Source organism: Macrobrachium nipponense, chromosome 27 (genome assembly GCF_015104395.2).
Source record: "Macrobrachium nipponense isolate FS-2020 chromosome 27, ASM1510439v2, whole genome shotgun sequence".
Lineage (NCBI taxonomy): Eukaryota > Metazoa > Arthropoda > Malacostraca > Decapoda > Palaemonidae > Macrobrachium > Macrobrachium nipponense.
This window is the reverse complement of record NC_087216.1, coordinates 25,449,645-25,457,144: the sequence shown is the minus strand read 5'-3', so window position 1 is coordinate 25,457,144 and position 7,500 is coordinate 25,449,645. Positions and strand designations below refer to the sequence as shown.

Genomic DNA, 7,500 nt, shown 5'->3' with positions numbered 1-7,500 from the left:
GTGCTCACCGGAACGTATCTCCACCGCCGGGGTTTTGGGGTGAGGGGATAGGTGGGTTGATGTGGGGTTGGGGAGACTTTGTCAGATTCTCTCTCTCTCTCTCTCTCTCTCTCTCTCTCTCTCTAAAAATGATCTAGTTACCTGGCAACATATTGGCAGAAAGATATAAGAGAGAATTCACCCCTAGAATTGATAATGAAGATAATGATAACAGAAATAAGGGATGAAAAAAGTGAATATTTATCAGACATAGATATTAATGAAGCTGATATTGTGCAGGCTATTAATGAAATTAAAAATGGAGCTGCACCTGGGCCTGATGGTGTCCCTGTTATTTTGTTAAAGAAAGTAGTTCATTCTATCGCAAAGCCACTTGCAATATTATTAAGACAAAGTGTAGATACAGGCAAGATTTATGATGAGCACAAATTAGCATTACCCCTACTTTCAAAAGTGGATCAAGACTAGAGGCAAGTAATTATAGGCCTGTGAGTCTAACATCACATATTATGAAAGTGTATGAAAGGGTAATGAAGAAAAATATTATGAAACATTTAATAAAAAAAATAATTTGTTTAATATAGGACAACATGGTTTTGTACCCAGAAAAAGTACACAAACCCAACTGTTAGTCCACCGTGAGATCATATACAATAATATGAAAAACGGAAATAAAACAGATGTGGTTTATCTAGACTTTGCAAAAGCTTTTGACAAGGTAGATCATAATATATTAGCGAAGAAAATTAGAAAACATAATATAGTGGACAAAGTAGGAAGATGGTTAAAAGAATTTTTACACAACAGAAAACAGATAGTTATTGCAAACGATGAGAAATCGGATGAAGCTAAGGTAATATCCGGTGTGCCACAAGGTACGGTGTTAGCTGCATTACTGTTTGTTATTATGATTGCAGGCATAGACAGTAATGTTAAGGACTCAGTAGTGAGTAGTTTCGCCGATGACACGAGAATAAGTAGAGAAATTACTTGTGATGAAGATAGGAAAGCGCTACAAAGAGACCTTAACAAAGTATATGATTGGGCAGAGGTAAATAGGATGGTATTTAACTCTGATAATTTTGAATCAATAAATTATGGAGACAGAGAATGAAAGCTATATGCATATAGGGGACCTAATAATAAGACAATCACAAATAAGGAAGCAGCTAAAGAACTTGGTGTGATGTTGAATAGGAACATGTTATGCAATGATCAAATAGCAATTCTATTGGCAAAATGTAAAGCAAAAATGGGAATGTTGTTACGGCACTTCAAAACAAGAAAAGCTGAACACATGATTATGCTTTATAAAACGTATGTTCGTAGTCCACTTGAATATTGCAATATGATATGGTACCCACACTACCAAAAGGATATTGCACAAATATAGAGTGTACAAAGGTCCTTTACAGCTAGAATAGAAGAAGTTAAGGATCTTGACTACTGGGAAAGACTACAATCCTTAAAATTATATAGTCTAGAAAGGAGAAGAGAACGTTACATGATAATTCAGGCATGGAAACAGATAGAAGGAATTGCCGAAAACATCATGGAGCTAAAAAAAATATCTAAAGAAGCAAGCAGAGGTAGATTATAGTGCCCAAAACTATACCAGGAAAAATAAGGAAAGCACACAAGACATTAATCCACTACGCAACAGCATCGACAATGCAGCGTCTATTCAATCGTTGCCAGCTCATCTGAGGAATATATCAGGAGTGAGCGTAGATGTGTTGAAGAATAAGTTCGACAAATATCTAAGCTGCATCCCAGACCATCCCAGATTGGAAGATGCAAAATATACCGGAAGATGCACTAGCAACTCTCTGGTAGACATTAGAGGTGCCTCACACTGAGGGACCTGGGCAACCCGAACAAGATGTAAGGTCTGTAAGGTAAGGTAAGTTCTCTCTCTCCCCTCCTACTCTCTCAAGCTTATATGCTTGACAACAATTACTAGATTTCGTCTCAAACTTTTCTCTCTCTCTCTCTCTCTCTCTCACTAAAAACTATATAGCTACCTGACAACATCTACTCTCTCTCTCTCTCTCTCTCTCTCTCTCTCTCTCTCTCTCTCAAGATTATATGCTTAACAACAACTACTAGACTTCGTCTCAAATTTCTCTCTCTCTCTCTCTCTCTCTCTCTCTCTCTCTCTTTTACAGTGAGCACATCTTGAATATTTTGTCCAATATGAAATATACGCAGCTGCTCCAACTACACCTTCCGTGAAGGATTACCTCCCCCCCCCCCCCCGCCTCCCCCCAGAGATCTCCGCCACCGAATTTCGGGAATCACGCCATTCCAGACGATTCCAGATCCTCGAAGAAAGCCGCGTGGTGAAACCGGAACTGCTGCTTTCCAGCACCGAGAGGCAATAAAGGTGACAAACGGAATTCGTATAAAGTCAATTAAAACTTTGACAATTAGCGCCCAGGGCCAATGTCTAGCGAAAGCGCCCGTCATTAACGCCCGGCTAATATCGCACATGCTTAAGGTACGCTCTAAAAGTGTCGTTGCGGGGGGTTGGGGGGCGGGGCGGGGCAGGGGTGCAGTTTCCCCAACATCGTTGGAAGAGGGGGAGGGGTGACTAGAGGGCACTTCACGGAACTGCATTTACGCAAATTAGGATAAAAAGGGCTTAAGTAACATCTTGACTCATATGACTATTATTGCTGGTTAATTATTATTAGCATTTTAAATCGTGTTATTAAGTTTTTAAATCATATTACATTTTTAAATCGCGACTCTGATAAATGTAAAAATCATATTATTCACTTTTTAAATCATTCGCTGTTTTAAATCGGATTACTACCGTTTAAATCATTAAATGTTTAAGTCGAATTTTGACTTTTCATATCATTAACTGTTTAAGTAGAAATTTTACTTTTTAAATCATTAACTTTTTAAATTTAATATTATACATTTTTAAATCATTAAATGTTTAAATAGAATTTTTACTTTTCAAATCATTAACTGTTTAAGTAGAAATTTTACTTTTAAATCATTAACTGTTTAAATTGAATATTTTACATTTTTAAATCATTATCTGTTTAAGTAGAATTTTTCCTTTTTAAATCATTAACTGTTTCAATCGAATATTAATTTTTAAATCATAACCTGTTAAAATAGAATTTTTACTTTTTAAATCATGAACTGTTTAAATATAATTTTTCACTTTTTAAATGATAAGCTGTTTAAATCGAAATTCTACGTTTTAAATGACTGACTTTTTAAACAGAATTATTACTTTTTAAATCATTAGCTGTTTAAATAGAATTTTTACTTTTTATATCGTTTAATTAACTTTTTAAATGACGGCAGGCTATATAAGTATTTACGCAATAACTTAAAGAGAACAAAAACTGAATCATTTAAGCGTAAAATTCTCGCAAAAATGATCCTGGTTCATATTTATTAACCATAAAACAATTTTTTAAAATTAAAAACTTGTTTCAATGAAGACAAAAGAGAAAGTTTCTCCCCTACCCTACTTTAGAGGAGAGTCTGCGTGTAGCCTGGCATATCATTATCTTATCGGGCCGACACAGTTACGCCGATAAGAAATACGTTGATAAGTATATATGCGTTGATGACAGAGGGGCTACTAATGTTAACGAGAAGATGAGGTCTCCGTGAGACCCTTCCTTAACCTTATTTACAATTCTCTTTGTATTGAATTAATTTACTTATATTTTTATATGCTTATTTATTTAATTATTTGTTAAATTTTTTTTTCAATAAGTGATCTCTTTCTGTATTTCCTATTACGTTCTGTTACTTCTTTCAAATGAGCACCATAATATTCTTTGGAAGCTTGAATTTCAAGTCAGTGGCCCCTTAGGTAGGCTTGTTCCATAATAATAATAATAATAATAATAATAATAATAATAATAATAATGATGATGATGATGATGATGATGATGATGATGATGATGATGATGATGATGATAATAATTCCAAGCAAGTGGCCCGTTTGGTAGTCTTGTTCCATAATAATAATAATAATAATAATAATAATAATAATAATAATACATTTACCCAGACATTATTGGATAAGCACGTATATGCACATTGGATACAATGTATGCAATGCAGTGCACACCACATTTGCATACGCACACGCACTTTTCACCCACAAGCCCGCAAAAGCAGTCCGAGAGCACTAGTTATAATAGCACTACTCTTTTAAAACTAATTGCTGGCAATTAGTTACGTAAGCGCATGCGCATGCGTTTCCACAGTCCTTCACCGCCTTCACCGCGAATGAAAGTGGTTACCTTAATTTCGCGAAAAAAAAAAATTCCCTTGAGAAGAAGAAAATGAAAGTAAATGGAAAAGGGAAATAAGGAAATATTTAATTCGACCCCAGAAAAGAAAAAATGAAAGTAGATTGGAAAAAAGAAAGAATAAATGGAGTGTTATATATTTTTTAATCACTTTGGTTTCGTTGATAGGTTCAAATGATTCTTAAGGTTCGTCTCCAAAAGTACGTAATGTTCTGTTCCCATGTTCCTCACTGAGGTTATTCAGTGGTCAATAACTTCGTGTTCTTGCTTTTAGTTATTTATTAATGGCTAAATACTGTCTGTGTCTTAATAATAATAATAATAATAATAATAATAATAATAATAATAATAATAATAATAATAATAATAATAATAATAATAAAGATAATCAGTGTCATTCTTTTCAGTGGAGTTTGACTCAAAGAGGGTCATCTTATAATAATAATAATAATAATAATAATAATAATAATAATAATAATAATAATAATAATAATAATAATAATAATAATGATAAACTGAAAAATGTAATGCAATTTTTTTATTTATTTGAAGGCAAAATAATCTAGCCTAAACTGAGTTTTCATCTGACTGAATAGATTTTATTTATGAGAGAGAGAGAGAGAGAGAGAGAGAGAGAGAGAGAGAGAGAGAGAGAGAGAGAGAATTATTGTAGGTACGTTATATAGAATATATCTGCAAGGTAACTGTAAAGGTAAATGTTACATACAAGGGTCCTCCCCCTGAAATAATTAAAGGTAAAACCTTATAAAATTGAAGGTAATCCTCCCCCTTAAATAATATTATGTAAAACATGACAATTTAAGGTAAAGCCTTATAACATTTAAGGTAATCATTATAAAATTTAAGGTAAAATTAGTAAGTGAATTATTTAAGGGCCTCCCCTTGAAATAATTTTAGGTAAAACTTTATAAAATTTAAGGTAAAAAATAGTCAGGTAATTATTTTTAAGGGCATCCCCTTGAAACAATGCAAGGTAAAACCTTATAAAATTTAAGGTAAAATGATAAGTTGACTATTTAAGGGCCTCCCCCTCGATAACTCAAGGTAAAATTATATAAACTTTAAAGGCAGTAAGGTAACTACAAGGTAAAAATATTTAGCCGATTATAAACACACACACACCACGCACACACACACACACACACACACACACACACACACACACAGCCTCCCCTAGACAAACTTCTGTATTTTGACATTGTTCAAGAAGCTCTGTCCCATACCGGGAAGGGAGCAACCAATATATATATATATATATATATATATATATATATATATATATATATATATATATATATATCATATATATATACGTATATTATAGTAGCCCTTAATATCGAAACTACGGGAGAGAGAGAGAGAGAGAGAGAGAGAGAGAGAGAGAGAGAGAAGTGAGAGAGAGAGGGTGTTGGGTATTTCAATAAACACTATCTCTCTCTCCCGTAGATTAATGAATATATAATGAAAGAATGATTGAATAAATGGGTTGACTGATAAATAAATGAATGGATGAATAAAGAAAATGAATGAAAGGAAGAATGAGCAGATAGGTGAAGAATAAATCAGTAGATGGAAAGAATTGAATAGATAAATAAATGGGTTAATCACGGAAAAAATCAATTAATTACTCCGTGAAATAATAAAGTAAATAAAATATAATGATTTGTTGATGTTTTAATAAATTGGCAAATTACTGATAATGAGTTATAAATTATATAAACATATATATATAATATATATATATTATATATATATATAATTATATATATATATATATATATATTATTTATTTTGAAACCTAATACTGATATCCTGACAGAATAATCCCCTCTGCGATAGGAAGACCTACGTGAACTATGAAGATTAAGTCGAAAATCCTCATTGTTTCAATTTAATACTGACCTTTAATGCTTATCACCCGGACATATTTATAAGCTGCTTAGGGGTTGAGTCATTTCCTCCCGGTTAGCGAATGACGTCACGGTTTTACGGTAGAAGTATATACCGTTCTTTGTAGTGATGGAATATATATAGCGTATAATTTCCTAATATTGACTGCTTACCGCTGCTTTGTTTTCGTCCTGCTAGGGAAAATTTTAAAATAAAAATTTTGAATCAGACATCTAAAAAAATTATTAATCTATATTATATATATATTTATTTATTTATATTTATATATAAACACCTTAACTCAATGTTTACAAGGTACACTTACGTAAATATGCAATTACTTACTTCGAAAACTTATTTTAAAGCCTATGGAAACGGTTTCCCTAGGTTCAGCTTCAAGTACTACACGCCATCTCGACCAAGTTCTTTGGAAAAGTACAAACATATTTATAAATAATGAAATAATTGTTTTTAATCGTACCAAAACGCCAATTCTACATGAAAATAAAACACAATAACAAGAAAGAAGTAAATACACAAATATAAGCTAATGATATAAAACCACGCCCTTTTTTTAAACCATAGTGCATAATTGTGATTGATAGCACCATCAATAGAAACGCTACACTTTACACATCACCATATCGATCTGTGTGTTTACCTCTCTCTCTCTCTCTCTCTCTCTCTCTCCTCTCTCAACCCTGATGTAATGGCCACGAAGCCTTATATATATTTATATTTATAAGAAGAAATCCGACGCTATTAAAGTAGTAGGGTTGCATTGGTTATTGCTTTGGCTGGGAGACTATAGGATTCGAGCGGTTTCTCCTTTTGGACAACATTGTAGGGTTTTGCTTATTGCGTGGGTGATAAACACACTTGATTTTGTTATTTATGCATATATTATTATTATTATTATTATTATTATTATTATTATTATTATTATTATTATTATTATTATTATTATTATTACCAATAACACTAAATCGTTAATTCACAAAAGTAAATCCACAGTTTCCTACGATTCATACATTTCAAAGATTATTATTATTATTATTATTATTATTATTATTATTTTATTATTATTATTATTATTATTATTATTATTATTATTAAACTTACATCAACAATTTCTAGCAAAATCTAAAAATAACCAACCATACCCTACGATCCACAAAATTCAAATTAGTGCAGTTGTTATTATTATTTTATTAGTATAATAATAATAATAATAATAATAATAATAATAATAATAATAATAATAATAATAATAATTAATTATTATTATATATATTAT

General features: G+C 31.8%; 1 protein-coding gene across 1 annotated transcript in view; it reads left to right on the top strand.

Annotated features, from left to right (window-relative positions):
- LOC135200940 (protein bark beetle-like) overlaps positions 1–7,500 on the top strand; it is a 129,355-nt gene that overhangs the window by 30,182 nt on the left and 91,673 nt on the right.